General features: G+C 42.3%; 1 protein-coding gene across 1 annotated transcript in view; it reads left to right on the forward strand.

Annotated features, from left to right (window-relative positions):
* The window catches only part of OTOG (otogelin), a 650929-nt gene that overhangs the window by 509058 nt on the left and 123784 nt on the right, over positions 1-18087 (forward strand). The gene's annotated exons all lie outside the window — the stretch shown is intronic.

An 18087-nucleotide genomic window follows, 5' to 3' on the forward strand; every position in this document is an offset into this window, starting at 1 on the left:
TCAGTGTTTATTAGATCTGAGACAATACTGTATGTGTAGCAGTTACCCCTACCCTTCTTCGATTTTTCTTTTCTATTTTTATTTTGGTGATCATGGTCGTAGTTGGGGAGTCCTGGTATCACCAGCAGAAAAAGGACACTCTTACTGGAATATGTATAATCAAAGGCATTGACCCCCACGGCAAAAGCAAAGAACAAATGATTTCTGAACTGTTACAAGATGCTGCAGAGCCCGTCCGACAGCAGAGCCCTGATGAGGGGGCGGCCAGCCAAGGCCCGGATGGCGCTGCTGCCGGGGTCCAACCAGTGATTGCCAGCCATACCCGCAACCAGGGTAGTGTGGACCCCCACCTGCAGATGGCCTTGGAGGAGCTCGCCACAGACGATCATGATGGACGACTGGAGCTGATCCTGAAATTCCAGGAGCGGGCTGAGCGACAAGCCCAAGCTGACCGAGAGGCTGCTGAGCGACAAGCCCAAGCTGACCGAGAGGCTGCTGAGCGACAAGCTGACCGACAACACCAGCTGGAGCTAGCCCGGATTCAGAAGGAGTCGCCCTCTACGCAGACCCGTGAGTCCAACAGTGCCAGCTGCTTTAAACCTCGTCCTGAGCACTTCCCTGTGATGGAAAAGGATGGGGACTTGGACACATTTCTGCGAGGCTTTGAAAAGGCCTGCAGGCAGTATCAGCTGCCCATCGACCAATGGGCAAGATATTTGACTCCAGAGCTCCGAGGAAAAGCTTTGGAGGTGTTTGCTTCCCTCCCTCGAGAGCAGGATGGAGACTATGAGGCCGTCAAGCAGGCCCTGATAAAAAAGTACCAGCTGACTCCGGAGGTTTACCGGAAAAAATTCAGAACCCTCCAACGTGGACCACAGGACACCTACCGTGATGTGGTAGACGGGCTCAGAACCAACTTTGAGCAGTGGATCCAAGGACTGTCAGCGACCACCTTTGAGCAGCTAAAGGACCTGATGGTGAAAGACCAGTTCCTGCATCTGTGTCCGACTGAGGTACGGCAGTTCGTGATGGATCGGGAGCCACCTGATGCCAATAAAGCAGCGCAGATCGCAGACACCTACGAGGCCAACCGGAGACCAGAGGTGCGGAAGCCGGTCGTCGCCAGCTGGAAAGGGGGTAAGCCATCAACCACCATCCCTGCCCCTGCCAGCCGACTTTCCGGAGGCCTTTTTCCCATTGCCAAGGCCCTGCCTGCATCCGATGCCCGCAGGTGTTATTCCTGCAACCAGACTGGTCATATCAGCACCACTTGCCCAGAGAAGCAGAGGAAGAAGCCCCCATCCAAGGCCCCAGGGCCTAATGCCTCAGTTCTTTTGGTGGGTGGGCCGGTTGGGAGGGCCTGTGAAAACTTTCAGTCTGTCAGGGTGGGGAACACTCTCACTGTAGGCCTCAAGGACACTGGGGCCGAACGAACCCTCATCCGACCCGAACTGGTGTCCCCTGAAGCGCTTATTCCAGGAAAGACCCTGACTGTCACTGGGATTGGGGGCGTCCGATGCCCCTTGCCCATGGTCCGGGTTTTTATTGATTGGGGTGCGGGGAGTGGGGTGAAGGTAGTGGGAGTATCCAAAAACCTACCTGCAAATGTTTTGTTGGGAACTGATTTGGGGAGGATGTTTGCTTATTATGTCCCTGACACCCCTCCCCGATCTGATACGGTTGGTAAGGTTAATGCTGATAATGTGAATGTCAATGCTTTACCTGATGATGATGATGATGATGATGATGATGATGATGTTGTTGTTGTATTGGAAGGTGCAGGAGAACTCAGCCATGTCACGCTGCGGGGTGATGTTGCTGAGGATCCCCTAGCAGGAGCAAAGGTCAGTGCCAAGGGTAATGGGGAGAGGCACGAGGACCATGGCGCAGGTGGTCCTGTGCCAGTGACCAGTGTCACAACAGATGGTGACCTGGCTGATAGTCGCTGCCCCATACGTAGCACTGTGCCTGAGGTAATGGAGGATGATGGAGAAGTAGTTCTCATGGCCTCGCCGGCTAATGAGACGGGGTTATTCCCCGGGGAGACGGCCTATATAGCCGCTGTTACCCGCAGTCAGAGTGCCCAGAACGCAAGTAACGCCCTGCCTTCTGGACCCTCCTCGAACAGAGGAATAACTGAATCAGGTATGGACCCAGAGCCGGTCCCAGAGGGTCCCAGTGAGGACGTGGCCTTAACCTCACTTCTGGCTTCCTCCAGCCAGGAGTTTCAGGCAGCTCTGCACTCAGATGCTAGCCTGGAGACGTTAAGGAGCCTCGCGGAGAAACCCACCTCCGAGTCGGATAAGGAGAGGGTATTCTGGGACCAAGGGAGGTTGTACCGGGAGACAGTTCCCTGTACGCCCCAACAGGAGTGGCTGAGGGAAAGACAGCTGGTCGTCCCCTACCCATTCAGGGATGAGTTGTTGCGGATCGCCCATGAAATTCCACTCGCTGGACACTTGGGGGTCAGCAAAACCAAGGCCCGGCTGTCTCATCACTTTTATTGGCCCAAAATGAGGACAGATGTGGTGAACTACTGTCGATCCTGTACCACGTGTCAAAGAGTGGGAAAGTCAGGGCCGGCCCCCAAAGCCCCCCTGATCTCTTTGCCAGTGATAGAGCAGCCTTTCCAGAGGATTGCTGTGGACATTGTGGGACCACTGGCCATACCCAGCAGCTCTGGAAAACGATTCATCCTTACCGTGGTAGACTATGCTACCCGGTATCCGGAGGCGGTAGCCCTGTCCTCAATTAGGGCGGATAAGGTGGCGGACGCCCTCTTGGCCATCTTTTCGCGAGTAGGATTTCCCAGGGAGATGCTTACCGACCAGGGGACTCAGTTCATGTCACGCTTTATGGAGGCCCTATGTAAGAATATGCTGGTGCAGCATTTGGTATCGAGTGCGTATCACCCACAGACCAATGGTTTGTGTGAGCGATTCAACGGTACCCTCAAACAGATGTTAAAAATGCTGGTTGAGACCCAGGGTCGCGACTGGGAGCGTTACCTCCCACACCTGCTATTTGCTTACAGAGAGGTTCCACAGGCCTCGACGGGGTTCTCCCCCTTTGAGCTCCTGTATGGCAGGCGTGTCCGAGGACCCCTTGGGTTGATAAGGGAATTCTGGGAAGAAGAGCCGAGCTCCCCAGGAGTGTCCATCGTGGAGTATGTCATGCGCTTCCGTGACAAGATGCAGACCTTGACGCAGTTGGTGCATGACAACATGGCGCAAGCCCAGGCTGACCAGAAGCATTGGTACGACCAGAACGCCCGAGAACGGACCTACCAGGTGGGTCAGAAGGTGTGGGTGCTGGTCCCCGTACCAAAGGACAAGCTTCAGGCGGCCTGGGAAAGCCCGTACGTCATTCACCAACAGCTCAACCCGGTCACCTACGTGATCACACTTGACCACGAGCGGGGTAGGCGGAAGGCGTTTCACGTTAATATGATGAAGGCTCATCAAGAACGTGGAACCTGCGTCCTACCGGTCTGCAACCTGCCCGAGGATGGGGAGGATGACCCCCTCTTGGACATGTTCGCCCAAGCGAAGGCCAGCGGGTCCCTAGAGGATGTAGAGCTAAGCGACTTGCTATCCGCAGACCAGAGGTCTCAGATGCAAGCAGTGCTCAAACCCTTCCAAGCAGTGTTCACCAACCTGCCTGGCAGGACTGAAGTGGCGGTCCATGAAGTGGACACCGGGAATCATGCCCCACTCCGGCGGACAGCCTATCGAATCTCCGACGAGGTGCAGCATGTCATGCGCCAGGAGGTCGAGGAGATGCTGCAGTTGGGGGTGATTAAGCGGTCCAAGAGCGCGTGGGCCTCACCTGTAGTCCTGGTGCCTAAGAAGGACCGGACCACTCGGTTCTGTGTGGACTACAGGGGGCTCAACGCTATCACCGCCTCTGACGCACAACCAATGCCACGCATTGAGGAGCTGCTGGAGCGGTTAGCCAGCGCGAGCTATCTCTCCATTATGGATTTGAGTCGGGGATATTGGCAGATTCCCTTGAGCCCCGGGGCCCAGGAGAAGTCCGCCTTTATCACCCCCTTCGGATTGTATGAATCCACGGTCATGCCCTTCGGCATGAAAAATGCCCCTGCCACGTTCCAGCGAATGGTCAACCACCTGCTCCAGGGACTGGAGAGGTACGCAGTAGCGTACCTGGATGACATTGCCATCTTCAGTCCCACCTGGGAGGATCACCTCGAGCATCTGCAGCAGGTGCTCGGGCGCATTCACCAGGCGGGCTTGACCATCAAGCCGGGAAAGTGCCAGATGGGCATGAACGAGGTCCACTACCTGGGGCACCGGGTAGGTGGGGGTACTCTGAAGCCAGAGCCTGGGAAGGTGGACACTATCGTGTCCTGGCCCACCCCCAGGACCAAGAAGCAGGTGCAGTCCTTCTTGGGCACCGCAGGGTACTATAGACGCTTTGTGCAGGACTATAGTAGCCTTGCGAAGCCCTTGACAGACCTCACCAGGAAGAGCCTACCCCATTCCGTCAAATGGACGGATGAATGCGAGGTGGCCTTTAGGGCTTTGAAGACTGCCCTGAGCAGCTCTCCTGTACTAAAGGCGGTCGACGGCACACGGCCACTCTTAGTACAGACCGACGCCAGTGAGTTTGGCCTCGGTGCTGTACTCAGCCAGGTCGACTCGGGGAACCAAGAACACCCCGTGTTGTACCTAAGCCGGAAACTGCTGCCGAGGGAAGTGGCCTATTCCACCATAGAGAAGGAGTGCCTGGCCATTGTATGGGCCCTCAACCGCTTACAGCCTTACTTGTACGGGCGCCCCTTCACTGTCGTGACTGACCACAACCCCCTGAGTTGGCTGCACACCATGTCAGGTGCCAACGGAAGGTTGTTACGCTGGAGCCTCACCCTCCAGCAGTACGACTTTTCTGTTCAACACCGCAAGGGCAGCGAGCATGGCAATGCCGATGGGTTGTCCCGGCGAGGGGAGCCTCCAGACATACGCTTGGAGGAGTACCAGAAGGTCCTACCTCCATAGCGCAGTAAAAAAGGGGGAGGTGTCAGGCAAAAGGTATTTTTGCCCGAGTTTTTAAAAATGAGAGATGTTTTAAAAAAGGAAAAAAAAACCCACCCCCTATCTGTTTGTAAGTGAAGACATAGAACTCACTTTTGCTTTTCCCCAAACCAGGAATTTTTATGACCCGCCATAAAACCTCAGTCCAGGGCAAGAGCTGGTACAAACCGGAAAATCCCTCCAAAAAATCCCATTGTTTAATTGTACAAACGTTTTATGCCAATTTTAATCACGCACAGGTCTGACAGAAACATCGGAACCACGTTTTTTGAATGCTTACCTTTTTCCCATTACAATAGTATAACTTGCATAACTGAGGAATGACCGGGAACTGAGATAATGGATTCTGAGCTTCTGAGCGTCATAGAGGTTTCATATTTAATATCTATCTTCATGAATATTGCTGACGGTCAAGATGATGTCTCCCTCTTGGATGTGGGACCCCCCCACACCAAGATATGGAATCTGAAGGATTTTTTAGGTCTTCTGCAGCTGGGTGGGCTCGCAAAGCCGAGCCCCCTTGTAAGGTAAATAAGGGGTGTTCCCCAGAGTTTTGGCTGCTTGCTAAAAACCAGATCGGCCATTTTTCAAGCCATTCCAACCAGGGACGCAGACGCATGCACTACACGCTGCGTGAAGGAATCAAGTCTAATTTCCGGGGAGGCGTCCCCCCCACAGAATCTGAGACCATCACCTTGTGAAGCAGGTTTTGCTATTACTTATCCCTTTTATTTTAATAACTGTTTATGCATACATGTAAATTGTCTCCTTTATAATATCTTGTATATATTTTGTAAACACTGCCCCCCTTTGGGAGTAAATCATTAATTATTTACCAGTTTCTTTCTTCTTGTCCTATGTCGAGCAAACACGTTCCTCACCCGTTAATTTACGTTACCTACCAGGTACCCGATCCACCTGTTAAGCGATCGGTGGTGGCAGTATACCAGTATTTATGTGATATTGTGGTTTGAGGGTGGCTGGTCGGAGGTATATATACGTTCCTGGAAGGAACTGGTGGTATATATACGTCCTGTCACATCACGTGCCGCAATAGTCGACATAAATTAGAGCAGCGGCACCCGTGCTTATCCTCTGTCAATACCGTGTTTGACCAGCAGGATAAGGGGGCGCCAGAGAGCTGCAAGGTCTGACCCAAGAGTGGGTGTTGTTTTCGTGACAATCCCTCTGCGTGTAATGACTCTATATAATAGATCCCTCTGCATGTAATGACTCCATATAATAGATCGCTCTGTGTGTAATGACTCTATATAATAGATCCCTCTGTATGTAATGACTCTATATAATAGATCCCTCTGTGTGTAATGACTCTATATAATAGATCCCTCTGTGTGTAATGACTCTATATAATAGATCCCTCTGCGTGTAATGACTCTATATAATAGATCACTCTGTGTAATGACTCTATATAATAGATCCCTCTGTGTGTAATGACTCTATATAATAGATCACTCTGTGTGTAATGACTCTATATAATAGATCCCTCTGTGTGTAATGACTCTATATAATAGATCACTCTGTGTGTAATGACTCTATATAATAGATCCCTCTGTGTGTAATGACTCTATATAATAGATCCCTCTGTGTGTAATGACTCTATATAATAGATCCCTCTGTGTGTAATGACTCTATATAATAGATCCCTCTGTGTGTAATGACTCTATATAATAGATCCCTCTGCATGTAATGACTCTATATAATAGATCCTTCTGCGTGTAATGACTCTATATAATAGATCGCTCTGTGTGTAATGACTCTATATAATAGATCCCTCTGTGTGTAATGACTCTATATAATAGATCACTCTGTGTGTAATGACTCTATATAATAGATCCCTCTGTGTGTAATGACTCTATATAATAGATCCCTCTGTGTGTAATGACTCTATATAATAGATCCCTCTGTGTGTAATGACTCTATATAATAGATCACTCTGTCTGTAATGACTCTATATAATAGATCCCTCTGTGTGTAATGACTCTATATAATAGATCCCTCTGTGTGTAATGACTATATAATAGATCCCTCTGTGTGTAATTACTCTATATAATAGATCACTCTGCGTGTAATGACTATATAATAGATCCCTCTGCGTGTAATGACTCTATATAATAGATCCCTCTGTGTGTAATGACTATATAATAGATCCCTCTGTGTGTAATGACTCTATATAATAGATCCCTCTGTGTGTAATGACTCTATATAATAGATCCCTGTGTGTAATGACTCTATATAATAGATCCCTCTGTGTGTAATGACTCTATATAATAGATCCCTCTGCGTGTAATGACTCTATATAATAGATCCCTCTGCGTGTAATGACTCCATATAATAGATCGCTCTGTGTGTAATGACTCTATATAATAGATCCGTCTGTATGTAATGACTCTATATAATAGATCCCTCTGTGTGTAATGACTCTATATAATAGATCCCTCTGTGTGTAATGACTCTATATAATAGATCACTCTGTGTGTAATGACTCTATATAATAGATCCCTCTGAGTGTAATGACTCTATATAATAGATCAATCTGCGTGTAATGACTATATAATAGATCCTTCTGCGTGTAATGACTCTATATAATAGATCCCTCTGTGTGTAATGACTATATAATAGATCCCTCTGTGTGTAAGGACTCTATATAATAGATCCCTCTGTGTGTAATCACTCTATATAATAGATCCCTGTGTGTAATGACTCTATATAATAGATCCCTCTGTGTGTAATGACTATGTAATAGATCCCTCTGCGTGTAATGACTCTATATAATAGATCCCTCTGCGTGTAATGACTCCATATAATAGATCGCTCTGTGTGTAATGACTCTATATAATAGATCCCTCTGTATGTAATGACTCTATATAATAGATCCCTCTGTATGTAATGACTCTATATAATAGATCCCTCTATATGTAATGACTCTATATAATAGATCCCTCTGTGTGTAATGACTCTATATAATAGATCGCTCTGTTTGTAATGACTCTATATAATAGATCCCTCTGTGTGTAACGACTCTATATAATAGATCCCTCTGTGTGTAATGACTCTATATAATAGATCCCTCTGTGTGTAATGACTCTATATAATAGATCCCTCTGTGTGTAATGACTCTATATAATAGATCCCTCTGTGTGTAATGACTCTATATAATAGATCACTCTGTCTGTAATGACTCTATATAATAGATCCCTCTGTGTGTAATGACTCTATATAATAGATCCCTCTGTATGTAATGACTCTATATAATAGATCCCTCTGTGTGTAATGACTCTATTTAATAGATCCCTCTGTGTGTAATGACTCTATATAATAGATCCCTCTGCGTGTAATGACTCTATATAATAGATCCCTCTGAGTGTAATAACTCTATATAATAGATCCCTCTGTGTGTAATGACTATATAATAGATCCCTCTGTGTGTAATGACTCTATATAATAGATCACTCTGCGTGTAATGACTATATAATAGATCCCTCTGCGTGTAATGACTCTATATAATAGATCCCTATGTGTGTAATGACTATATAATAGATCCCTCTGTGTGTAATGACTCTATATAATAGATCCCTCTGTGTGTAATGACTCTATATAATAGATCCCTGTGTGTAATGACTCTATATAATGGATCCCTCTGTGTGTAATGACTCTATATAATAGATCCCTCTGCGTGTAATGACTCTATATAATAGATCCCTCTGCGTGTAATGACTCCATATAATAGATCGCTCTGTGTGTAATGACTCTATATAATAGATCCCTCTGTATGTAATGACTCTATATAATATATCCCTCTGTGTGCAATGACTCTATATAATAGATCCCTCTGTGTGTAATGACTCTATATAATAGATCACTCTGTGTGTAATGACTCTATATAATAGATCCCTCTGAGTGTAATGACTCTATATAATAGATCACTCTGCGTGTAATGACTATATATAATAGATCCCTCTGTGTGTAATGACTCTATATAATAGATCCCTCTGTGTGTAATGACTCTATATAATAGATCACTCTGTGTGTAATGACTCTATATAATAGATCCCTCTGTGTGTAATGACTCTATATAATAGATCACTCTGTCTGTAATGACTCTATATAATAGATCCCTCTGTGTGTAATGACTCTATATAATAGATCCCTCTTTATGTAATGACTCTATATAATAGATCCCTCTGTGTGTAATGACTCTATTTAATAGATCCCTCTGTGTGTAATGACTCTATATAATAGATCCCTCTGCGTGTAATGACTCTATATAATAGATCCCTCTGAGTGTAATAACTCTATATAATAGATCCCTCTGTGTGTAATGACTATATAATAGATCCCTCTGTGTGTAATGACTCTATATAATAGATCACTCTGCGTGTAATGACTATATAATAGATCCCTCTGCGTGTAATGACTCTATATAATAGATCCCTATGTGTGTAATGACTATATAATAGATCCCTCTGTGTGTAATGACTCTATATAATAGATCCCTCTGTGTGTAATGACTCTATATAATAGATCCCTGTGTGTAATGACTCTATATAATAGATCCCTCTGTATGTAATGACTCTATATAATATATCCCTCTGTGTGTAATGACTCTATATAATAGATCCCTCTGTGTGTAATGACTCTATATAATAGATCACTCTGTGTGTAATGACTCTATATAATAGATCCCTCTGAGTGTAATGACTCTATATAATAGATCACTCTGCGTGTAATGACTATATAATAGATCCTTCTGCGTGTAATGACTCTATATAATAGATCCCTCTGTGTGTAATGACTATATAATAGATCCCTCTGTGTGTAATGACTCTATATAATAGATCCCTCTGTGTGTAATGACTCTATATAATAGATCCCTGTGTGTAATGACTCTATATAATAGATCACTCTGTGTGTAATGACTCTATATAATAGATCCCTCTGCGTGTAATGACTCTATATAATAGATCGCTCTGTGTGTAATGACTCTATATAATAGATCCCTCTGTATGTAATGACTCTATATAATAGATCCCTCTGTATGTAATGACTCTATATAATAGATCCCTCTATATGTAATGACTCTATATAATAGATCCCTCTGTGTGTAATGACTCTATATAATAGATCGCTCTGTTTGTAATGACTCTATATAATAGATCCCTCTGTGTGTAATGACTCTATATAATAGATCCCTCTGTGTGTAATGACTCTATATAATAGATCCCTCTGTGTGTAATGACTCTATATAATAGATCCCTCTGTGTGTAATGACTCTATATAATAGATTCCTCTGTCTGTAATGACTCTATATAATAGATCCCTCTGTGTGTAATGACTCTATATAATAGATCCCTCAGTTTGTAATGACTCTGTATAATAGATCCCGCTGTGTGTAATGACTATATAATAGATCCCTCTGTGTGTAATGACTATATAATAGATCCCTCTGTGTGTAATGACTCTATATAATAGATCCCTCTGTGTGTAATGACTCTATATAATAGATCCCTCTGTGTGTAATGACTCTATATAATAGATCCCTCTGTGTAATGACTCTATATGATAGATCCCTCTGTTTGTAATGACTCTATATAATGGATCGCTCTGTGTGTAATTACTCTATATAATAGATCCCTCTGTGTGTAATGACTCTATATAATAGATCCCTCTGTGTGTAATGACTCTATATAATAGATCCCTCTGTGTAATGACTCTATATAATAGATCCCTCTGTGTGCAATGACTATATAATAGATCCCTCTGTGTGTAATGACTCTATATAATAGATCCCTCTGTTTGTAACGACTCTATATAATAGATCCCTCTGTGTGTAATGACTCTATATAATAGATCCCTCTGTGTGTAATGACGCTATATAATAGATCACTCTGTGTGTAATGACTCTATATAATATATCACTCTGTCTGTAATGACTCTATATAATAGATCCCTTTGTGTAATGACTCTATATAATAGATCCCTCTGTGTGTAATGACTCTATATAATAGATCCCTCTGTGTGTAATGACTCTATATAATAGATCCCTATGTGTAATGACTCTATATAATAGATCCCTCTGTGTGTAATGACTCTATAATAGAGCCCTCTGTGTGTAATGACTCTATATAATAGATCCCTCTGTGTGTAATGACTCTATATAATAGATCACTCTGTGTGTAATGACTCTATATAATAGATCCCTCTGTGTGTAATGACTGTATAATAGATCCCTCTGTGTGTAATGACTCTATATAATAGATCCCTCTGTTTGTAATTACTCTATATAATAGATCACTCTGTGTGTAATGACTCTATATAATAGATGCCTCTGTGTGTAATGACTCAATAATAGATCCCTCTGTGTGTAATGACTCTATACAATAGATCCCTCTGTGTATAATGACTCTATATAATAGATCACTCTGTGTGTAATGACTATATAATAGATCCCTCTGTATGTAATGCTTCTATATAATAGATCCCTCTGTGTGTAATGACTATATAATAGATCCCTCTGTGTGTAATGACTCTATATAATAGATCCCTCTGCGTGTAATGACTCTATATAATAGATCCCTCTGCGTGTAATGACTCCATATAATAGATCGCTCTGTGTGTAATGACTCTATATAATAGATCCCTCTGTATGTAATGACTCTATATAATAGATCCCTCTGTGTGTAATGACTCTATATAATAGATCCCTCTGTGTGTAATGACTCTATATAATAGATCCCTCTGTGTGTAATGACTCTATATAATAGATCCCTCTGTGTAATGACTCTATATGATAGATCCCTCTGTTTGTAATGACTCTATATAATGGATCGCTCTGTGTGTAATTACTCTATATAATAGATCCCTCTGTGTGTAATGACTCTATATAATAGATCCCTCTGTGTGTAATGACTCTATATAATAGATCCCTCTGTGTAATGACTCTATATAATAGATCCCTCTGTGTGCAATGACTATATAATAGATCCCTCTGTGTGTAATGACTCTATATAATAGATCCCTCTGTTTGTAACGACTCTATATAATAGATCCCTCTGTGTGTAATGACTCTATATAATAGATCCCTCTGTGTGTAATGACGCTATATAATAGATCACTCTGTGTGTAATGACTCTATATAATATATCACTCTGTCTGTAATGACTCTATATAATAGATCCCTTTGTGTAATGACTCTATATAATAGATCCCTCTGTGTGTAATGACTCTATATAATAGATCCCTCTGTGTGTAATGACTCTATATAATAGATCCCTATGTGTAATGACTCTATATAATAGATCCCTCTGTGTGTAATGACTCTATAATAGAGCCCTCTGTGTGTAATGACTCTATATAATAGATCCCTCTGTGTGTAATGACTCTATATAATAGATCACTCTGTGTGTAATGACTCTATATAATAGATCCCTCTGTGTGTAATGACTGTATAATAGATCCCTCTGTGTGTAATGACTCTATATAATAGATCCCTCTGTTTGTAATTACTCTATATAATAGATCACTCTGTGTGTAATGACTCTATATAATAGATGCCTCTGTGTGTAATGACTCAATAATAGATCCCTCTGTGTGTAATGACTCTATACAATAGATCCCTCTGTGTGTAATGACTCTATATAATAGATCACTCTGTGTGTAATGACTATATAATAGATCCCTCTGTATGTAATGCTTCTATATAATAGATCCCTCTGTGTGTAATGACTATATAATAGATCCCTCTGTGTGTAATGACTCTATATAATAGATCCCTCTGCGTGTAATGACTCTATATAATAGATCCCTCTGCGTGTAATGACTCCATATAATAGATCGCTCTGTGTGTAATGACTCTATATAATAGATCCCTCTGTATGTAATGACTCTATATAATACATCCCTCTGTGTGTAATGACTCTATATAATAGATCCCTCTGTGTGTAATGACTCTATATAATAGATCCCTCTGCTTGTAATGACTCTATATAATAGATCACTCTGTGTAATGACTCTATATAATAGATCCCTCTGTGTGTAATGACTCTATATAATAGATCACTCTGTGTGTAATGACTCTATATAATAGATCCCTCTGTGTGTAATGACTCTATATAATAGATCACTCTGTGTAATGACTCTATATAATAGATCCCTCTGTGTGTAATGACTCTATATAATAGATCCCTCTGTGTGTAATGACTCTATATAATAGATCCCTCTGTGTGTAATGACTCTATATAATAGATCCCTCTGTGTGTAATGACTCTATATAATAGATCCCTCTGCATGTAATGACTCTATATAATAGATCCTTCTGCGTGTAATGACTCTATATAATAGATCCCTCTGTGTGTAATGACTCTATATAATAGATCCCTCTGTGTGTAATGACTCTATATAATAGATCACTCTGTGTGTATTGACTTTATATAATAGATCCCTCTGTGTGTAATGACTCTATATAATAGATCCCTCTGTGTGTAATGACTCTATATAATAGATCACTCTGTCTGTAATGACTCTATATAATAGATCCCTCTGTGTGTAATGACTCTATATAATAGATCCCTCTGTATGTAATGACTCTATATAATAGATCCCTCTGTGTAATGACTCTATATAATAGATCCCTCTGCGTGTAATGACTCTATATAATAGATCCCTCTGCGTGTAATGACTCTATATAATAGATCCCTCTGAGTGTAATGACTCTATATAATAGATCCCTCTGTGTGTAATGACTATATAATAGATCCCTCTGTGTGTAATGACTCTATATAATAGATCCCTCTGTGTAATGACTCTATATAATAGAACCCTCTGTGTGTAATGACTCTATATAATAGATCCCTGTGTGTAATGACTCTATATAATAGATCCCTCTGTGTGTAATGACTCTATATAATAGATCCCTCTGCGTGTAATGACTCTATATAATAGATCCCTCTGCGTGTAATGACTCCATATAATAGATCGCTCTGTGTGTAATGACTCTATATAATAGATCCCTCTGAATGTAATGACTCTATATAATAGATCCCTCTGTGTGTAATGACTCTATATAATAGATCCCTCTGTGTGTAATGACTCTATATAATAGATCCCTCTGCGTGTAATGACTCTATATAATAGATCTCTCTGTGTGTAATTACTCTATATAATAGATCCCTCTGTGTGTAATGACTCTATATAATAGATCACTCTGCGTGTAATGACTATATAATAGATCTTTCTGCGTGTAATGACTTTATATAATAGATCCCTCTGTGTGTAATGACTATATAATAGATCCCTCTGTGTGTAATGACTCTATATAATAGATCCCTCTGTGTGTAATGACTCTATATAATAGATCCCTGTGTGTAATGACTCTCTATAATAGATCCCTCTGTGTGTAATGACTCTACATAATAGATCCCTCTGCGTGTAATGACTATATAATAGATCCCTCTGCGTGTAATGACTCCATATAATAGATCGCTCTGTGTGTAATGACTCTATATAATAGATCCCTCTGTATGTAATGACTCTATATAATAGATCCCTCTGTGTGTAATGACTCTATATAATAGATCCCTGTGTGTAATGACTCTATATAATAGATCCCTCTGTGTGTAATGACTCTATATAATAGATCCCTCTGCGTGTAATGACTCTATATAGTAGATCCCTCTGCGTGTAATGACTCCATATAATAGATCGCTCTGTGTGTAATGACTCTATATAATAGATCCCTCTGAATGTAATGACTCTATATAATAGATCCCTCTGTGTGTAATGACTCTATATAATAGATCCCTCTGTGTGTAATGACTCTATATAATAGATCCCTCTGCGTGTAATGACTCTATATAATAGATCTCTCTGTGTGTAATTACTCTATATAATAGATCCCTCTGTGTGTAATGACTCTATATAATAGATCACTCTGCGTGTAATGACTACATAATAGATCTTTCTGCGTGTAATGACTTTATATAATAGATCCCTCTGTGTGTAATGACTATATAATAGATCCCTCTGTGTGTAATGACTCTATATAATAGATCCCTCTGTGTGTAATGACTCTATATAATAGATCCCTGTGTGTAATGACTCTCTATAATAGATCCCTCTGTGTGTAATGACTCTATATAATAGATCCCTCTGCGTGTAATGACTCTATATAATAGATCCCTCTGCGTGTAATGACTCCATATAATAGATCGCTCTGTGTGTAATGACTCTATATAATAGATCCCTCTGTATGTAATGACTCTATATAATAGATCCCTCTGTGTGTATTGACTCTATATAATAGATCCCTCTGTGTGTAATGACTCTATATAATAGATCCCTCTGTGTGTAATGACTCTATATAATAGATTCCTCTGTGTGTAATGACTCTATATAATAGATCCCTCTGTGTGTAATGACTCTATATAATAGATCCCTCTGCGTGTAATGACTCTATATAATAGATCCCTCTGCGTGTAATGACTCTATATAATAGATCACTCTGTGTGTAATGACTCTATATAATAGATCCCTCTGTGTGTAATGACTCTATATAATAGATCACTCTGTGTGTAATGACTCCTATATAATAGATCCCTCTGTGTGTAATGACTCTATATAATAGATCCCTCTGTGTGTAATGACTCTATATAATAGATCCCTCTGTGTGTAATGACTCTATATAATAGATCACTCTGTCTGTAATGACTCTATATAATAGATCCATCTGTGTGTAATGACTCTATATAATAGATCCCTCTGTCTGTAATGACTCTATATAATAGATCCCTCTGTGTGTAATGACTCTATATAATATAGGAGCTTCATTTTTTATTTTGAAGAACTGAAATAAATTCACTTTTTGATGATATTCTAATTTACTGAGATGCACCTGTAAATAGACCCAGCAGACCATAGGTGAGGCATACACAGCGGGTTTCGAATACTACCATGTCCAACCCCACCAGCCCGGCCTTGGGAGGAGGACCGGAGAGGATATACAGCTACAAGAAACAGCAACTACAGGAGCTGTGCCAGCTTCAACGGATTGAATACCAGGCCACCGATATTCATTGGATTTAATTCAGGAACCACAGGATGCAAAGGACGGCATGTGTGGACGCAATGGATACGAGTCAGTTGTTGTCAATTACGTGTGGAGTTTATTCGCAAGGAAGACATGGAATATGCTCTGAGGAAACTGGATGATACATTTTGTTCTCATGAAGCTGAGACCTCTTACAGTCATAGTCTGTGCTTAAAGACATGCTGATGGACTGTCCCCAATAAGTGGAGAAGGATGATTGGGATCCTATCATGTCTAGCTAATTAGGATGGGGGAGCAATGTGATGACACAGCTTCTAATCTTAATCAGCCAGACGTCTAGATTTGTTAAGCCAAGAGAATTACACTCTTATGTTTGTGTTGACTTTTGAATGTATGTGTTTTTTTGTGGCTGGTCAAGAAGGACATACTAGTATTTGTATAAACCTGAATGTGGACTTTTCTTGGTCTGGAAACAATAGTGTTTGTTAATATGCTAATTACATATTGTACAAAGCCAGTTTGTTATTGATTTACAGGAGTAGGGGGATACCAGCTAATCAAATTGATTAAATGCTCAAACAATGAGACCTGAGCCCTACACCTTTTCTCCCTGACCTGTGACTGATGACCTTAGTGTCATGCAAGGTGTGGGAAAGACTTAGTGGAACACAAAGGGTAGAGGGAAAGTTAGCCCAGACACTAGGGAAAGGGGGGAGTGGAGACCTCCAAGGCTGATCTAATATCACCCTGTCTCCACTTACATCCCTATATTGGTTCTTTACCAATAGTGGCACACAAACCTCGCCCTGTCTTTCCCTTGCGTTAAGCCCTGGCTAGGGAAGGGAGGGGAATAAGCGCTAGTCGATCCCCACTGGCAAATAAAGACAACAAGGGGGAACAAGCAAGGGAAGATAGCTTAGCTTTAAATCTACTTCACAGAGATGAACACCCGTCCTCATAACTCCAGTGAGGAAGAAGTAATGCACTTGCTCTGAACCTTCACAAGGGATAATGTGAGTATCACCGGCACCTCCCTCTAGCAGACAGCAGGTATTTATACACCCAGGCCAGGGTGTTAATTAGCTAGAGGAAGGTAGCCACTGGGTCCAAGAGAGACCGCCGCTAAGAAGGTGTCTGTAATGCCAAACGAAGAGATCTCCTGCAACCAACTGCAGGGCGACTGTCACTTCTGACACACACGTGACATTTAGCCACATATGTAAATATAAAAAGGGTTTTCTATCTTGCTGCAAAGAGAATCAAGAAGAATCAGAGAGCCTCTTCAGGACAGTAGTTTTGGTAGCATGGCTCCATCCAGAGGGACTCAGATTTGGATTCTACAGGATTTCAGCCTAAGGGTACACTGCCATACCTGCAAGGATACAGATCTGCTCCATTGACCATCAGAGAACACATGAATACATTTGGGGAAACCAGGTTGAGACAATAAGGTCACCTGGCCCCATGGATATGTTGTTTGGGGATGCCAGGTTAGGACCATCTGGTCACCTGGAACCCATAGAGACACTGTAGAAAGCCAGGTAGGGACAATAAAGCCACCTGAAACCCATGGAGTTGTTAGGAGAGGCCAGGGTGGGACCCTTGGGTCTCCTGGTCTTGTACCTTGATGGACTGCTAGCTTCCTATCTTGCCACTACCTCCTCTCTGTGGGGGCCCACCAGAAGCGGGGGCCACTGGTTGAGGTAGTTGGCCCTGGAAGTCTCCAAAGTCGCAGCTGTTCTATTCCCAGGCGGGCGGAGCGGACTGGTGAGGACTGTGTAATGTTGTACCATCTTGGGTATTTGCTGGGACTGTTCTATGTGTTTATTGTCTGCTTTGTGGTTCAATAAAGTATTGCCACGCTGTTTCAGACGCACCCTGCGTTGTCTGAGTAGCGTTACCCCCACGGAAGACCCCGAGTCTTCACAGTGATTATACCGCAGCCTGTGAGGGACGGAGGATGCAGATCTG

The sequence above is a fragment of the Phyllobates terribilis genome, unplaced genomic scaffold (assembly GCF_046119375.1).
Source record: "Phyllobates terribilis strain yellow unplaced genomic scaffold, ASM4611937v1 Scaffold_13__5_contigs__length_258822181, whole genome shotgun sequence".
NCBI lineage: Eukaryota > Metazoa > Chordata > Amphibia > Anura > Dendrobatidae > Phyllobates > Phyllobates terribilis.